This window comes from Lineus longissimus, chromosome 5, assembly GCF_910592395.1.
Source record: "Lineus longissimus chromosome 5, tnLinLong1.2, whole genome shotgun sequence".
Taxonomy (NCBI): Eukaryota; Metazoa; Nemertea; class Pilidiophora; order Heteronemertea; family Lineidae; genus Lineus; species Lineus longissimus.
Genome location: NC_088312.1, coordinates 7,532,308 through 7,551,399, shown reverse-complemented (window position 1 = coordinate 7,551,399; position 19,092 = coordinate 7,532,308). Strand labels below are relative to the sequence as shown.

At 39.5% G+C, this 19,092-nt stretch overlaps 1 protein-coding gene across 7 annotated transcripts in view; it reads right to left on the bottom strand.

The window, feature by feature from the left end:
* LOC135487566 (inositol 1,4,5-trisphosphate receptor type 3-like) overlaps window positions 1-19,092 on the bottom strand; it is a 169,343-nt gene that overhangs the window by 142,924 nt on the left and 7,327 nt on the right. For 2 of the 7 annotated variants that reach the window (XM_064771415.1, XM_064771418.1), the window contains exons 1-2: window positions 4,767-4,868; window positions 3,684-3,751 (exon numbers count right to left, since the gene is read on the bottom strand). The exons of 1 other annotated variant lie outside the window; for it this stretch is intronic. The gene's annotated coding sequence lies outside the window, so the exon portion shown is untranslated. Of the gene's footprint in view, window positions 1-3,683; window positions 3,752-3,894; window positions 4,043-4,766; window positions 4,869-19,092 lie in introns of those variants that run through there. 4 more of the 7 variants (XM_064771413.1, XM_064771417.1, XM_064771414.1 and 1 more) reach the window with 2 other exon arrangements.

Sequence of the window (19,092 nt, the reverse complement as noted above, 5' to 3'; positions counted from 1 at the left end):
TTCTCAATCAGGTATCAATTTCTTGAAAATTCCGAGATTTTTACTCCCAATCAGTTGAAATAACGTATGTTTGCGATCGCGTGGTACTCTGGCTTGCAATATTGATAACAGGAGAACGCTAAAGTCCCAGCTGAGACCTGAGGTTAAGACACAAATAGTCATAACACGCAATGGCGTTCGAAATGAATGGCTTTATTTACATTTTAAACGCTATTCATACAAGCTTTCTCTTAACGTGTTTCAGTGGGAATATAATGACATTTTGGCATGATGGATCGCGAATGTTTAAACATGGATGGTGTTTACATTCGTGTACTCAATTTAGACCAAGAGGAGAGGAGAATAAATTCCGTTGTGAAAATTATTCCGGTACTCTCATGGATCGAGGAGAAAATCAAAGTTATGCCAAAAAATGCATTGTTCATTAGTTTAAAAAGGACAAGGCTTGGAACTAACTTCTACCAAAACGTTTAACAAGTTTGTAAGGTGTCATTGCGATTGCGACAACCGACATGAAAACGTAACAAGCTCTGATGTGCATTATTTCAAACTACACCCAATGCAACTATCAAATTCAAAATACAGTTGGACGGAGGATTTCATTCGACACAAATTCAATAATTGATCTCACTGCAAGAAGGGAGTAGTTGGCCTACCTAACAAGATTATTTCACAATGGCCTACACTGAAGAACGTTTCGCGGAAAGCAACCATCCCCACCCCACCTCCCTGCTCCTACAAACACTTGAGCTGCTTCTCTGGTTGATAACGCCTAATCTTCCCAATCTTTCACCGGATCTCTAACTTATGCTCCCAAGCTTGTGCTTTGCCAAGAACCAGTTTATTCACAGAAGATATACCCGTAAAATAGAAAGCACTACCTTCGTTATGATGTCTATTATAATCTGCCACTTATCAACCTATGGTCGGCATGATAATACATCAACTCTCGAACTTTAATTAGCCTCGATCGTAAGAGCAATTGATGGATAGACATTGCACGCCCAGTCAATGAACAAGCCTCGGTTATTTGTCAATTAAATTGGTTTTTGATTTATCTTGGAATAGTCAGATGATAATTAGGGTTTTTATTATAAGAATCTTTTTTTAAATCCAACATAATTTTGGTCACCACAATATTGGAGGAGTTGTATATTTCAGAGGCACGAGGATATTGAGAGGTTTTCAGCATGTTCACTACTACTTTTGTCGAATAATTGAAATTTGGAAAACCTAATGTCTATAATAATGTATTGGAGAGCTGGTCTCAAAAGGGTACGCCGTTCGTCCATCTATCATATTTATTGCTGGTCAAACTACATCTGATTCCTATTTCTAACGCCAATCGACGCCAATTGTCAGTCATAATGTATGCCACGTGTATGTATTCTCTGAATGTTAGTTTAGCGTATGCGCGAGAAGATAAATATCAAAACTGACACATGTAGATGTTTTCAAACGACGAGTAAAACTGTCGAAATATTCGCTGTCAACTGCTTTCTAAATTAGTCATTGGCTATCAATCACATGAAGCTGAGTGACAGTATTTCGTCATGAAAGATTTGTAAAATCAGAGTAAAATCAAATGATTAAATTTACTGTCGACAGTGATCACGTTTTCTTTTCATACAGTGAGCTCTTAGCGGAAATGTTCATTGGACGGGTATCGTTTTAAAAGTGTTATGAAAAGATGCTTTGCAAAAGAGGTCACCATGTCTGTACTGTTAGTACTGTCATCGAAGTATTCTACACCACATTTTCTGAGCCAGAAATATAAACAGTTAATTGAGTAGATCCGGTCTCCTTTTACTTTCCTACAAGAGTTAGTGGTTAATCGCGATATAACTGGAATCTTGGCTGGTAATGGCTAGCTATATTGATTACTATTTCAGCCTCAACGGATTCGACGAAATATGCGTGGCGGCCTCTCGAAACATTTCAACGAAGCTCCGCTGCATCGATCATCTCCAGTGAGGGGCGAGATCATGATATTCGTGAGTGCTTCATGGAAGCTCACGCACACACCATTACTCTTTGAAGTGGTATGGAAATGCTGAGAAGTGACGGTTGCCATCCAGCGATCGACATATACATGCACACATTGCAATTTAAGTTTAACACTGCTTAATGTTATGTATAATATATACAGTAAATGCATTTAATGGTTTGATGCACCACTTAGTGTTGCTGTCTTAAAATGATGTTAGAAAAAACCGATTTGATTAAGGATAGATCTATACATGTAATTATTTTGTTTAACTCATACCAACACCGCATTCGGTTAACTGTGTAGAAGCACTTAGTTTGATGAAAAATGTGCAGTTCCTTAGCTTGGTAAAAACATTAGGTTTCGTTAAATTTGATTGAACCATGCAACCATGCAAAAATACTTTTATTTGTGGATTTAACAATTATCAACGAATACATTACATGTATCAAGACCAAAATGTTAATCATCAATTTCGTTTTAAATGGGCGATATGCTAACGTTATTTGAATCATGTTTTATTGGAAATTGATACCTTAAGTGGTCTTAACAATACCACAGATATCCATAATGTAATTGAATACTCCAATTGGCTTGGTGATCTGCGTTTAAAGTGGTTTCAAATCTTTCGATTTGATTTATTGCCTCTGCGATTTATAAACCAATGAAATGTACTTCAACCCAATTGCTTCCGTGAAGATATCCCGCTCAACAATCATTGTGTAAAAGTTGAAGTCGGGCTGAACGCAAAACAATGGTTGAATATATGGTCATCATCAAATGGCACATGCAACCTAAACTATAAGACAATAAGAGGCAGAAATATTTTAAGGAAGTGACTATTTGGCAAGCCCGGCTTACCAAACAGCGACTTTTTCTTGTCCTGAATGGAGAGCCGAACTCATTAATATTTGTTGTAAAGTCTCCAGCTCGCCAAACAGGGTAGATTTTTTACCTGTTTGGCAAGCCCGGCTGGCCGAACAGGGTGGCTTTTTAGTGCTGTTTGGCAAGCGGCTCTCCAAACAGGACAAAAAAATATGCCTGTTCGGCGAGCGGCTTGCCAAATAGACCCGGCCATATTTTAAACAGGCGTACAGACTTCAGATCTAATGTATTTTCTTATGTGACGAAACAGGTAATTCGACTTGCGCTCTCGTGAGATAAGACAAATACAAATATTTCTTTGCGACTTCGAACACCCCGGGGACTTGTTGAGCGGATGGATTTGCGAAGTCTCTTCTAGTGGTTTATCCATCATATTTGACACATCTGATAGATAGTAACATCAACGTAAGAAGATTATTCGAATAGGGCACATGATCAATCCTGTTTTTGATGATATTCAATAGATTAGCAATTTCAATTTCTGAAATGTGGCCCAGCAAAGTGAGTTGATAGTGGAGGGGAATCTGACTATTTAAAAAATAGCACGCTATTGCAATGGACACGATATTGATGCACTCACAGCAAAGGATAATGACTCCACCTGACACAATATTATAGAATATTATAATCATGCATATTCCATGTTTCAATTTGCAGCATGTTGTTAGAAATTAATCGTATTCTGTATGCCAGACTTTTTTTTACAGCACCACTGTAGAAAAACGTATGTTATATTACATGCTGATTTAACAAACTTCGCCTACAAGCCGTAAGGGAAGCGGAATGAAACGGTAACAATGATGGGACTCACCTAGTGACTGCCTCTCAGGGCCGTTGGAATGAAAAACGGGGACCAGTCACGTCCATTGGACAAGGTAGCTGGAACGAGAGGAGAACAGACGATATGTTAAATACGGCCTGATCCTTTGAATCCGTTGAATCCGTGAATTCGACGTGTGTTCTGAGGAAGGTTATTGTGACTGATGACTGCTGAGAAAATATTCCAAACTTGTTCATTTTACCTTTGAAGAACAATTGCTCTGCGTCACAAGATAACTCCTGCAACACAGAAGCTACATGTACTAATGTTTGGGGAGGATTATAGTCGTATTCCCTTGGTAAACAAAGCACTCTCCGAACAATCATCTGCCCCCATTGCATATATCTAGCATTTAATTTGCTCAGCAACCAAACGCGCGAAACCAGATGGCGTGGACCAAAATGTCATCTGGTGTATACAAAAATTGAAACGTGGATAACATCAGAGTTGTATATATACATATGTATTGCTACTTTTAAATTGTTTTTAATAGTAACAACAGTTGGTCAACGCTTCAATTCTATGCTGTCCTGATAAACAAACAAAAGACCTGTTGATTAAAGTAATGTTTAGTTCTAATGTATCAAACGGCTGTTGCACTGGCCGTTAAAATCAAAGAATAATACCAGACAGAAGTCATAATACAAATTGATATTTTGATTAAAAATAAATATAACTGGGCTTGTTAGCAAAACGAGTCACTGGATGACACGCTTATTAAAACAAAAAACATCGCCAGACCAGGTTTTGAGGCGTGGTTCCTGTGTGGAAAAAAACATTATCGAGAAATGATACAAATCAAGGGGTTATTTTCAGGCTTCCACTCGAGAAGTTGATAAAAGGGATGATTTTCCTAAAAGCTCCATAAAAAGCTATTAAAAGGGTGAGTTTTAATCATCCTTACGGCCCTGAAAAGAGGTATCCTATATTTGTATTCCGAGTGTCGGATATGGTCAACACCTGATGGGGTGAAAATAGTCTGTAAAAAGGGGGTCACGATTTTAGGGGTCATCCCAATATATATACATGTATTGGAACACGTGATTATAGACGATAAAGAAGCAAAACTCCTACCTGTTTGCTGGTAGATCTAGTGGCACTTTCGTCGTTGCATTCCTACCCTTCGAACTCCTTTCATCTCCAATAGATTATGATAGCGACAATATCCAATTCACTAAAAATTAATCGTCTGATAAAGATGCTGTCACTGATCTTCTCGGTAAAGTCGTCTCACTTCCTATTCGCCATCTGCACCGCATTGCCACTGACTATTTTGCGTTCAATATCATATACATGTAGTCCCATGAGGCTTGTTCTGCAACTTATGGTTAATCTATTCGCGTATTCACTGATGGAGATCGGTAATATATGTATGTGCGCGTTAGGTCTGTTTGGAAACCAATCACTTACAAAGGTATTGCAGGTTTATCTGGTCATGATCGAAGATGTTTAGGGACTATTAGAAACCTTACAATAGAATACCAGTGAGTGCTGCACCGGGGTGGGTGTGAGGGCTTTCAAGAGGGCAGTTGGCTTATATCCATCTGGCCTTAGATAATAACTCAAAATAGTACAGTGTATTACGGATTCAATTCTGGAGAGAATACTACAGAATTGAATCCGTACATCATATATAACGAGGTCCGAGGCGAGAAGTGGAGTGCAACAATGGGGGTCGAGGTGTTTCACCTAGAAGCAAGCAAATATCTCTTGCCTTCATTCTGGAGAGTGATAAACAATAGATCCAAACTTTGTTGGATAGAAAACTAACTTCATTACCTATGGAGCAGAGCCCAGGGAGAGATTGATTAAAGGCAGTTTGTAACCTGCCGAGATGTTAATCCCCCATCAGCCGTGACAAACTACACCCTTGTACGCCTATTTCAAAGATAATTCATCGTGTTTGAATTGTAAAAATGCTCTCCATGGTGAATACGAGCGTCAAATTAATTTCCAACACGTGCGATTCATACAAAATGAAGGAATGATGGTTTTATAGGCCCATAGTGAGTGAACAATAGACGATACACAATAAACTATACACGATGTACTAGTAAATGCATGATGCATTCTTCGTCTATGGCTGGAGTCGGGCGCCATCCAAATTTTCTTTTGGGTCGGAATGATGACGGAAGCCATACAGAAAGCGAATTTCATTTTCCCTTATCTCACAATGGTGAAAACAAAAAAACCAATAATCTACGTGTCGTCAAAATTTAAAGGAGATTTTACCGTTAACTGCGAATGTGAATGACTATAATACCGCTAACAAAAAGTATTAAGGAAGGAAGGTAGCAACTTATTGCATAAGTAGACTCAAGTGTCTTGCAGCGACGTAGAAGTAAATGATTTTACAAGCAGGATGCATGCCATGAATAATAAATACTGGGAACATTGAGGTGTTCCGAAACAATATGCTCTGCACGTTGAAATTGAAAAAAGCAAGTGCTCACAAAAAATTGCAACGAAGAGGTATTTGCATTCATATTTCACAGCTTATTCCAAAGGGGAAATTATGAGGCATGAATGTCGACAAGGAGTCCGTCTTGTGTCTGAGGTTTTTATATTTTTAATCATCTTACTGCGATAAGTCATTTTCTTTCAAATCAAATTAACTGCAACTTCATTTTTAGATTGTTTATACTGATAGCATGTGCCACGTGCATTGTAAACGACATAAAAATGCAATCAACATTAAATGGCAACTGCGTATCCGGGCAATGCAAACGTTGATTGGAATTGACTGTATACGGCACCCATTTTCGTCCAAGGTGTCGATGTAAATTTCATGATATCGCAGGTAATAATGATTTCTTGTCTTCATCCCGACTTCAAATACAGCGGCTAATGGCCCATACCGAAGCTTCTAGGAGGCCAATCATTCTAAACCGATGCAACAGTGATAAACACCAGAGTCATGTAACGACATAGATTTCCTCAAAATTGCCCTTAATTTCATGGGAGACCATGTTCTACGGATGGTATGGTGCAGTCGTGAAGAATGAGCAATTGACGGATCACCGGTAAGCCACCTCGATATGAGGCTTAGTCCGCCGGAAGGTAAAACGGCGTTTGGGTATAAGAAGAGCGGAACACGTTGATAATTGAGAAAATTAAAACTGTTGGCCAAAATGTTAAAACCAGAGTTCATTAATGCACTGGCATCGTAATCATTCTCTCAGACCGATGTAGGACGTCAGGTTCATACTTTGCGCAGTAATAAGTAGTGTGATGAGGCGTCTTTAATACTATATAATTACTTGTCTGTTTCCGACAATGGTACGAGAAGGCCGTATCTCATCTGCCTCGACATAGTATATCTCTTCTTTTACCCTTACCAGACCCAGTGGTGTTTTTTTCAGTTCTCCATGCGAAGATCCCACATACATGAAACAATGAAATATTTATATTCATTATAAATTGCATGTCTGTACGTATTCAAAAGACGAGTCTGACAAATCGCCGAATATCACCGCCCTAAAGATGAAGCATGGCACACGTTAGCCAGGGTGCCCCATGCAGTCCCGTTAATGGATACGGCATGACATATCATCTGCATAAGGTCTTATTAACAGCCCGCTGTGGCCCCATTTGCGACAACTAAGGATGGTTATTAACCTTTTTTAGGATGTTATAAATGCGATGACTTTACCAGTTCCTGCCATGTTACCTGTTGTTCTTTTTCAAAGTTGCAAAACTTCAGTGACATGAACGAACAAACGCAATCCGCCGGCAGTCTCGCCTTCAACTCCTACATTCGTTTTCCTGTCTGTTATAGCTTCCCCATAAAAAAGGACGCACAATATGGAACGCATGTGTCAGATAAACGTTTTTAATTTTCTTTTGATATAGTCACAAATATAATAATAACGTTGGATGACCAGCAAAATAAAGTCTCTTGACCTCCTTTGGACGAGTGATAGTGAGTCCACCTGATTACCATTTGATTAAACAGCAAAAGTATCAAGTATGTCGTTACGGAAGGATCTCTAAAACTTCGCGGAATGCACGGAGCAGAACTCATTTTGATGAGGCAGTTTTAATAAGCGCCTTCATTGCACTCATAAAATATCATCATCATTCCATACACGGTGAATTCGCAAGCGATGGTAATTGGCATTCACCATCATTCAAGAGCAACAAGCTTGAAAAAAACCGAATGGGTGATATTAATAAAGGTTAAGTGGGCTTTACTTTAGATTCATCAGTGCATTTGCAATGAAAGATTCTTTAGAGTATGATTTTATCATCACAGTTGTCAAATTACCCTGATCAAATGCAAGGAAAGGTTCAGATTAAATGACTTGATATCCATGACGACCACTTTAAGACCGTAGCTGTAACATTCGGTAATAGGCCCTTCTCCTGGATCCTATGATGCGAAGCCTCGAAATCGGTTCCTGATTCAAACTATATCAACTACACAGAGTTCAGTAATCCTTGGTTGAGTAACCGTCAGGTTGATAAAATATCGCATACAGTGAAATCTAACGCCCTGAACAGTATCATTGATTTCTGTTAAGTAAGATTGACCCGTTACGGACAATTTTTGCTGGTCCTTTTGCAAAAGAAAGAAGAAAGAATAAATGATGGCGATTGTTGATGGCTTCACCCAACCCTGTACTGGCGACAGGTCGATATGTCTTAAGTGCAAAGACAGACGTTAATTGATGGGCATGTTGGTGATTTGATAATGGACATATATGTACACTCCTTGTCAACGAACATGCACCCACTCATAATGAACCTATGCACCTCTTGATTCTGGACATGAACCCATGATAATGGATATGACCCCTTGATAACGGTCATGCACCCATTGATAACCCACATACCCAACTTGATGACGAACCTGCACGCCTTGATAATGGAGCTGCACGCTTGGATAATGGTCTTGCATCACGCTTTGAAAATGGTCATGCACACGGACATACAAGCCCTTGATAACTGACACGTACCCCTGAGGAAAGAAAAAAATTACTCCGTGAAATAACGCTGAGCCTTTCTTCCCTGATCATCTTAAACGGAAACATCTGTAGACACAATCAACTAATTGCGCTTGTTTTGCACACTAAATATGTAAAATGATTCCTGTCATTATTGATTCGGACAAGTTTTAAGTATATTCCTGATTAATCGGTTTAATGAGAGTTGTTGGTGGATAGAACCAGCTGAGGCCTGTTCCAGGCAGCCAACTATACCACTACAGTTGATTAACCAGTTGCACTCAGCACATTAGAAAAGGACGCTGAGGATTTTAAAATTTATAGACTGTTCTAGTAGTTTCTTCAAATGATACCTCGGTTGCTTTGTTTTCTCTAATGTAATACATTAATGGCGTCATTAGTCTTAATGGATTGATGTATCGATACATAATAGTCTTAATGGATTGATGTGTTGGTGCTGAGTGACTCACACGTTTTCATTTTGCTTATTAGGTGCGAGTGTCTGCTGTTTTTTTACAATAAAAATATACTTGTTATGTCGTATTTTGTGGTTACGTCTTAAAACCGCGATGCTCATATCCAAATCATAAATATTGCTATTTAGTCGGCAATACGTGACGACCGATTTTGATCAAGACGGATCGGACGCAAAAAAACGGTGTTTCAGTAAAGCATATACATGTTTTCTATCATAATTTAAAGATATTTCCAATTCATTCTTCTTCTTGCACTTGTACATGTATACATAGACTCTTGTCTTGAAAAACGAGGCATATATACCATTAATGTTTCCTCTCTGTCAATCCGTTGGTGGTAGAATTGAGATGGTCACACATTCTTTCTATATCGTTACATGTCCCGCCGGGCTATTTCATCATAGAATGGACAAACTAATCGTTTTATTGTAGCTTCATGATGGGCGAATATTGGGCAGTTAGCTAGATGATTATGTGCGATGTCCGGCGAGATACTGGCTTTTTTAAACCGAGTGCTACTTGGAAGGCGACTGGGAATTGGGCTTTTTTGGACCAATTACTTCAATTCGTCATGTAAATTGGTCAAATTGGTGCTATCTGCTGTTTCTTTATAGGTGGCGCTGTCCTTCTCTTAACACGATGCAGACAAAAAGACACATTATCGTCGATTATTTTAGAAAGGCAAATAACTCATCGGTATTTAATCACGCGAAACACGCGATGCGAAACAGACGGAAATTGATCAGGGAAAAAATGGTAGATTTAGATTTGAAACTTCACAAAGCACGCACAGATCTTGGATTATGGAAAGTGGAGACATTATGTCAAGTAAAATAGATTAAATCTTATGAAATTGATGTTTAGTGAAAATCTGCATGGAAACATCAAGTCAGTAATATTTTTCAAAAAGATATGGGTGGCTGGTCTTCCTTATTCTGTGCTTGCTAAGCTCATCATCAGGCGCAATATTGATGTATTGATATTGATGATAGATGTTTTATTGCTAGCATATGGAGCTAGTCATCCACGTCCGTCCTTCTTCAATCATCTTATTATCGCTGCCCAACATTCCTTGGTCTAATCACCAACGAGGAAATTGAAGAAACTATCAGAAGCGAAGTCAAATGGGGGAGCTCAAAACCAATAATCGGGCTAACACGAGCTATTCGCGAGAAATATGCAGATAATCAACTGGAACTCAGTCGATCATCAATCATGAGTCGTAGCAGATGTATTTTTTGCGAGGAGATGCTTGGAACTTCTGATTGGCTGTGGTTCACTCAGGTTATGTACACAGGGGCCCGGTTTTAACCTGAAGTGAATGTCATGGAGTCCTTGTATACTTTGACTGATTTAACCTCACAAACCCATGAAATTCCGCAGTGCCGTACAGATCAGAGTTGACCTCTTCAATAGAGGCCCTCACCAACCCACACGTTTGGCCTCTTTCAGGCAGTACAACTACATGTAGCGGGGAACAGTGTTGAAGCAATTAACTACTCATCTTGACCCTCAATGTATTGACACTTGCTTTACAGACAACGCGCGTCTAATAACGGAGGCAATACCGCTGGGAGAGTTCAGTATGGTAACTACTGATGGGAAGAGCGTTCCATTTAATCATATCTATCATAAAACTGAGGTTTTCTTTCTGAAATAAAAAGGGCCGCCTGTTCTGTTGTCCGAGGGGAATACTTCAGTTTCCTTTCTTTTCTATGATAAGCTAATTTTAAAGTCACTTGTTCTCAAATCAAACTGAGAGAAAGGGCTTCATTGTGTCAGACAAACTAAAAGCCGTTGGAGTCTATGCCGACTTATCGGCGGTGAGCGTCAATTTTAAATTCTCCTCCTTTCAATGATGAATAATACGCACAACGCTAGTAGATCGGTACATGTGTGTAGGAACCGTCCTTTCCAATCCATATGCTATGTGATTTCGTCACAGGTACAGAATGATCCGCCTGTCCTTAAAGTATACACGAAGTATTATCATCGCGTTTCCAATTAACGAACAACTCCTCATGGCAATGACCTCTTCCGTGTGGTAGTGTAGATCCATGATAACCATGACACGTTTATCATCAATGAACCCAACAGAAAACATGGCCAACAACACGACACCAATTAATCCAAACATTATGATGATTAATCCCTCAATGGAGACCAGGTTTCTCTTTCTAATAAATGGATCAAGGACCAACGCATCTTTTTCCAAGAGGAATTTGGATAATGATGTTTTGAGGCATTTGTATGCAACACCCTTGATCAGTTCCTATTTTAAATGTTGGTAAAAGTCGCCAGTAGATGACTTGACTATCTGTCTGTGCACCGTTACTATTTACACTTGTAGGTCGACGAAGAATATTTTTAGGATCCAAGCACCAAATTGTGCTTTGGTATTATTTAGTTCATCTGACGATGCTTTCTTAAATGCAAAACGCTAGCCTTTTTTGAGCCCATACGACAAAGCACGTAAAGTTGCCTTAATCATTCAGTGCCATTATATCAAGATCGAACAAGTCTAAGAGTAGTAAATATCTTAAAACCGATTAAATATCTACCACTTAGCTACGCCATTGCCAAATCGATGGTAAAGTACAAACCCCACTTTAAATGAGTCCCATTGAGTGGGTAAAGATTCAAGTAGTGAAATGTATTTATGAATGCATTACAAAACATCACAAACAAATCGACTCATGAGCATATATAATGTTAATTCTATCTAGCATACGTGTTTATCACAGAGACTGTGTTGAAATGAAAAAGAAAACGGGTTGCAACTGTAATAGTGGCTACAAAGTACAACAGTGATAGACTAATGATACATTTTGAACTGGGTTCTGTGTTCTGGCTACGAAAAATAGCACTAAGAAACTGCTTCTCTATTAAACGGCAACTACCAGGTGTATTCGCCGGGTCGAAACCGGACCAACAAGCGAAAGTTTGTAAAACCAGTAAGGGTAAAGATGGGTTAAGCAGTTACACATGTTTCCTTTCCTGCGGCCAAGTCAGGCTGAAGTGGGCTGGGGTTTCTCTCTGGTTTTCCCTTAACTAACTCAATAACACTTATCATATCAATAGGATAAGATAGATTCATTCGGTAGTGTGTCTTGTCAACTTCAAACATATTACGATGTCGACCTTCGTTTTGGTTGATTTCCAAACAGCTGTCCACTTTTTGTGCCAGTGCCGCCAACCTCGTTCCGCAAATATATATCAGCATATCAATATGGAATGTGAATTCAAATTAAAAAGAAAGTTCTACTTAATATCTTTCAGGAGCAGGATCGATATTTCAGGTCGGTGTAGATGGGAAGTGCAATATGATTGCAGGCACATGTAAAACACTTCTTGGGGTGGCTCATTAAGGAAATGGAAGTGAGAACAGCCCAGCGTCACCACCACCAGAGCACACACAGACATCTTCATACAATCACGGAAACTACTTGTAGAATACATGTATTCTAGTGTACGGGCTAATGAACCTCGGCTCTTGCAATGGGACCTGTTGCAGCGCTCTCTTGGGAATATAAAACGAAATCACCGCCTTCTTTTGCGGCAAAAGTCTCCTCCCCACAGAGTCCCGGGGTACCACTCTCAATTGCCTATGACTTTTTAACTGTAAAACCACTAACTGAAGTGGCAAAGAAGCGTATCCATCCTAAGTGTTTAACACATTAACTAAACATACAATGTATTTCATTTGCTTTCTTAGGTTGCATATTATTTGCTGACAAGCTGGAATTTTGAGCGGCGAGTCTTAACACTCTCAGTTGTGTGTGCCTGTTGTGAAGAGATGATATGAATTTTACAAGTATAAGTACATGGTTGCGCCAGCTCACTGAATTTCGCCCCTATCAACAGGGCTCTTTGCACCGACTTGCATGTTTGTCTTTTAGAACGGCTTACCTAATAAAGGCTAGAAAAAAACAATATTGCCTGCGCCGACATGCCTCTTCATGATTCCACAGGACTGCATACTAAGACTGAGAAGCTCATGTGATTGGCTGCAGCGACTTATGCCTGTCCCTTTTTCAGCAGGACTAGTTGCATCAACTATGGGTTAAAGAAACTCTGCTTAGCTGCATCGACTTGCCAGTCCCTCCTTCAATAAGACTGCATCACTAAAGCTAGAAGAAGCTCCGTTATAACCTTCAAGTTTTAGAGTAAAACCATCAAGAACAAGATACATTTCCTCGTATTGACTGTTTTGTCAAGCCAAGGATTTTGTTTCTGCCTTGAAGGCGCCACAAGTGTATGTGTGTTTAAACCCAGCACAGAGACAGAACATTAGCAGAAACTCTCAAGTACTCTTACCAAGGATGTGACACTCAACTGGTGAAATACACGCTGAGAACACGTATACTATCATGACAATTTATATATAACATAATAACACTCTCATTCGACAGGAAGTGACAGCAAAGTGGATTTGGCCTCACCTAGATATTTGCATCTTCGTATGCAAATACGTATCATTCGTTCTTAAAGGAATGATATTAGCCAAAACACGATGAGTGGTGCTGTTTATGAAAGATCATTGTGTCACGTCGTCTTTTGAATTGAAGCAATAAGAACTAAAACTGCACAGGTCCTTCTCTTTACTCATGGACTAGTGCACGTCTCAGTGTTTCAATTCGTCGTTGCAATGTACTATAATACTAGCAGGGAAAACTTCTCCAGCTGAGGTTATCCCTCTGATTAAATGTTTTTATCCGTTCTATTGGCGGCCATCATGTGAACCAACAGGATCACACAGTTTATTACACTGGTTTGCTTCATTTAAATATGTTGGTTGGTCAAATTCGCTTGATCGCTTGTTTTATCATAAATCTTCAAACAGTGTCGTGGATGACCTTTAATAGCGATAAGTACACCGAAAACTCTACGTCAAATGAGGTGCAATAATCAACAAAGTATAGCTGCAGTTTTTTTGTGGGTTTCTATGCACGAAAATGTGCTCGACTCGAATATTACTTCCCCCTAACTCATCTATTACTTACACTCCTCTGGCCAATACATACTGAGGTCGGAAGCGACAGACGGCCGGGCCGTTGCTGCCAACAATAGATCACTTCGTAGTTAATGCGTTGCTTCTGGTAATATCATTTATTCCGGCTAATGGTTTGAGATAACCAAGCTTGTTTTCAACTTCTTCATTTCAAATGCAGACTTGATGGATAAGCCTGAATATTATTCTGACTTTAATGGTAATATTGGGTGATACATGTATGAACAGACTAGTAAACGCCTTTACTTCCGGTTTGAACAGCAAGGCCTTGTACAAGACATTCGAAGTAAAATCATTTTTTAATTTCACTGTTATCCAATACTGAGGTAAAATAACCTACTACTCTTTGTTCATACAAAGCATTGGCTCATGCCAGGAAGGAGAGAGAGCCTCATTTCACTTGACGAAAACATAAATCTTGCTTCAAACAGTTAAATATCATACGCAGAGGGTTTCACCACGAGTAGTTCTTCATCAGTCAACTATTAAAGCTGATTAACATTATTTGCCCGCCATTCTCAACATTTCTTGTAAGCTATTGATTTCTCTCATGTTAAATAAATAGAAGTAAATGAATGAAGATTACACAACGCGATGCTGCGACACGCAACTTACACGACATTCAATACCAGCATCTTTGTTGACATTCCTGATGACCTTCAAATTCTCCTGTTTAGTTATCCTGCTTCTGGTCGTTCGCAATGAGGAGATCTATAAAATGCAGTTGCAAAACAAAATATAACTCCACGGGAGAACATACGTGTATATATGTAAATGACAAAATAAGGGGCGGCTTGGGAGAATAGTTATTGCGACGGATGACGGCGCGGTATAATATGTCAAACTCGTGTTTCGAACAACAGTGGTTCGATGCCTATGCGCACACATCGCTTTAGATGCAACCAGAATCTTTTAATGAATGAATTCAAGACTCTGATGCAATATATAGACACCGTGAACTTTCAAGTGTGCTTCTGGCTAACAATGAGACACTGTGCGAGATCGGGCGCATCGATTTCCAGTTGCAGATGTCGGACAAACGGGTAACAGAAGTCCTGTTTGGGTTAATCTTCCTTCGACTCAAGGGGTTACTCAACACTGAGGAGATCGTACAAGTTTGTTTATAGCAACATTGAGAATTGCTTAAAACTCGCAAGTCCTCTTGACGCAGACACGGATGTGTACATGTAGTATTGTATATCTGACAAGGGGGTCAGTTGGTTGTTGGAGTGAGGTTTCATGTTGCAACATGATGCAGAATTGAATGATTCCATCGCTGAGCCGCGATTGAAAATATCAATAAGTAAGATATTCTGTTGCCGACTTGGTCCCCTGGTCGCCGTCCGATCCGGGCTGCAACCGACCTCCATTATCATGCCTAACAGTGTTAGCTGGTCATTTATAATACCAATGTCATTTTGGAGAAAGAGCAAGCGTCACTGTCAACAATGTCCGAACCACTGTTCAAAGCGATGCCAATATTAAGCAAAGAAAAGCCGTCAACGAAACCACATATCTTCGGCGCATAACAGAAAGCATGTCACTGTAAATATGGAACACATTTGGATCTTTATCATTCCATATTCTTGCGTAGAAAGTAAAATCACAGCTGACATTACAGCATTCAGTGTCGATGAAGATGGATGCGCACACAACTGAGTTCGATGTGGCTTCCAATTCCAAGTAATGAGATAGGAACCATTTGCTGAGAAAACCAACCTTCCAAGCTAATCACAAAGGACTGTGCTGACATAACTCACGCACGTAACTAACATACAGGTACCTGGCTGTTAATTGAAAATGACGTCTCGTGTATGAGTCTTCTTCAGTAAGTTCATCTCCGCCAATTATTCTCTTCACCTCACTCTGGTTGATGTAGGTGCATTTACCATGTAGGCTTAGGGCTATTGCTTTGCCGAATACTTTCTTCGTATTGTAAGTAACCCTCATACTGCGCCGTCTTGCACCGCTTGCCTTCTTGTCAGGATCCATTACCTGCCCGCCGCTGAACTAACGTTCGAAAGTCAATGGCCCCTTAACTAACACTACCGTGACCTTCCGTTATAGCTGATGCCGTCATCCTATACAATTCAGTGATGAAAAGTTGGATGATTTTCACTCTTCGACCACATGTAACAACACTTGTAAAAATGTTGGTTAATGTTTCTTTATTACATGCACAAACAACAAATGCAATGCTTTGCATTGCAAATATTATGAAAGTTCGCCAATAATCCAGTTCATCTTTTTATTGTTTCAAGGTGTGTAAACGGTGATTAGCACATGCTGCATCAGAAAGTAAAACAATCACTGCATTTTTAATGTATTTACTGTATTTACTGGTAGAAGGTATCTCAGGTAAGTTTCGATATGTACAAGTTCAATGACCGGTTTCGATGCAACTGTACGGTTACGCACCATGTGGAAGATATTGATAAAGCAATTCTGAGTCCACTCAAGATAGTCTGTGTCTTGCAGATATTATGCTACCTGGTATAAACCGTATTTTGAAACCGTTTATTAATACAATACATATATGATACATGTACAATGTACGTGAACAAACATCTCGAAACAAACATGACAAAATAGAAACAGTCAGTTTCATTGCGTACTTTGGATCTGCATGTATCTTTAAAAAGTAAATGGCATTGAAAACATTATGCAAACACTTGTCAGTTGTATTTCATACAGTCCGCTATTTATTCTCAAAAATTTGACAAATGGCTTTGAGAGCACGATGTGTAGCAATAAATTATTTGAGAAAAGCTAACTCAAGAACTCGGCGGAATAAACCTAGTCTCGAGATCCATTTAATTGAGTATCCTACTTGATAATTTGTATTTGTCTTCGAAATTAAATTAAAATCTTTAATAGAGCGTTTTGCAAAAATCCTTGTATCTTTTGTCTTAATACAAGAACTGCGGTAGATATGGATGCGCTGGTTGAGATGTATTACCATGTACTCATAAAAGTAAGTTTGAGAGTTGAATCAAATCTGACCTTCGTAATGAGTGTTTCTATAGATATCTAGCATAGAACCTATGAGAAAAATTATTAGACAGTTTAAAAGATGGTCTGGTATATACGATAACGATCATTACACTATTTTTCTATCAAGATAGCACATACAATGTGAAAGAAAAGACAGTTCCATCGCTATCGTCAGCATGACGATCTCTAAAACTATAATCAAGAATCTATAAAACAATTAAGTCATAGTTGAATAACATTAGCCTCGATCTCAATGCTCCCCGACCGATTCGAACCATCCGATACGCAGTGGCCCGCCTGATGACATCTGAAGCTGGGATCGGCCAGGTCAGGGCTAAAGTATATGATACATATAAACTCTGTCAAAGCCCTTAAACCAACAGCTAAATTCACCGGTCATAAAGCATCACCTAGATTGGGTCATCCCTTCGACCTTCAGAGATAAACATGATTGCGACTTGCTCATTTGCCATACCTGTAGTTGCTCTTTGCATGGTTGGTGTACAGCAACATGCATAGCCTGTCTATCAAAATGTATGTGCATTGTTTATCCTTTGTTGTCATAACATAGATAGGTGAACCAACCAGCAGAATGAACCGCGCCATTAACATTCAGACAAGTCAGGTCGCGCTGATTCAGTTGTTTCCATCATTCGCAAGAGCTATTATTAAAACAAAACGAGAATGCATATAATTTTACATCATATATACATGTAGTGTTGTTACTCCTTGAAAAAACTAGTTCGATTTCTCTAAGGTTGCATGTGGTATGTCAGCAGCATGTGTAGGTTTAAAGACTCCGTGCTTATCCTCTAAACAACAATTATTCTAAGTTATGGCTGGAAAAAGTCAGCTTTTTGATCGAGTCTTTCTCAGCTTTCAGTGGGTTATCCCTTGACCCGATGAAATCCTTGCTAGGACTTTAACTGTTGTCGAACGATGGTGATCACATTGGGCCATCATGCTGGTTCTACCCCGGGTTCTTATGACCCACGAACTGGAAAATTATTGTAGGTGTAAGCCGGTGTCGCTGTCGAAATGTCCCCTAGAAAGAGTGTCCAGTCCTATTATATTTTGACGGATTACAGTTCATCGTTCTATCCATGTAGATAATGACCTCAGATACTAAAAGTTCTGAATAGAATACTTCGTTTACTCCGACATCCTATCGTAGGACACTTCCATCCTTTACACCGGTCTCGTAACACCAACTTACAGTATCGACTGGAGCCGCATCATTTTCTGTATAAACATGCATTATTGGTGTTATAGAACTGGAATTACATGGTTGATAAATGCCGGCCTGATGATTGAATATCACCACAGTATCGGTATTGAAACTTGAACCTTATGGTTAGTAAACGCTGACCTGATATATACTCACCGGTATTGGCATTGGAACTGAAGGTGAGCTGTATCACCACAATATGCAACGTATCTGCGGGACTTGAACTGCACGGTTGGTAAACGCTGATATCACTAGTTCCAATCGATCCGTAGGTTTCATTTCTTGAAATCCAAGACGATTAGAAATATGGAGATTGGCAGCGCCAAGGTGTTACAAGGTAGATCTAATTAACATAGATAAAATAAAGCGAAGCTGACTAACGTCGATCTATCGAGTTGATTGGTTGCCAAGTAATTGCTTAGGGTTATCATTTCTTCTGACTACCGCTTGCCCCAGCGACGCATCTTACTTGCCTCAAAGACGAAAGTAACTGCTTTGTGCTTTGCACGACCCGAAGTAGGATCAAAAGTGTTACCCAGCCGACGGGCCCGGACGCTGTGGGCGGAAGTCATGAAAGCGATATGGAGAATATGGATTACTGCAAGTATGACATTTATTTGTAACATCTAGACCCGACATAGCTTAGGTCTTTGCTTGTTATTCCAAAAGGTATGTTTTACAAAAAAACAACAGCTGAAGACGGTGCTTATAGCTCCACGGCAATAGCAAAAGTATTTTCGCTGCC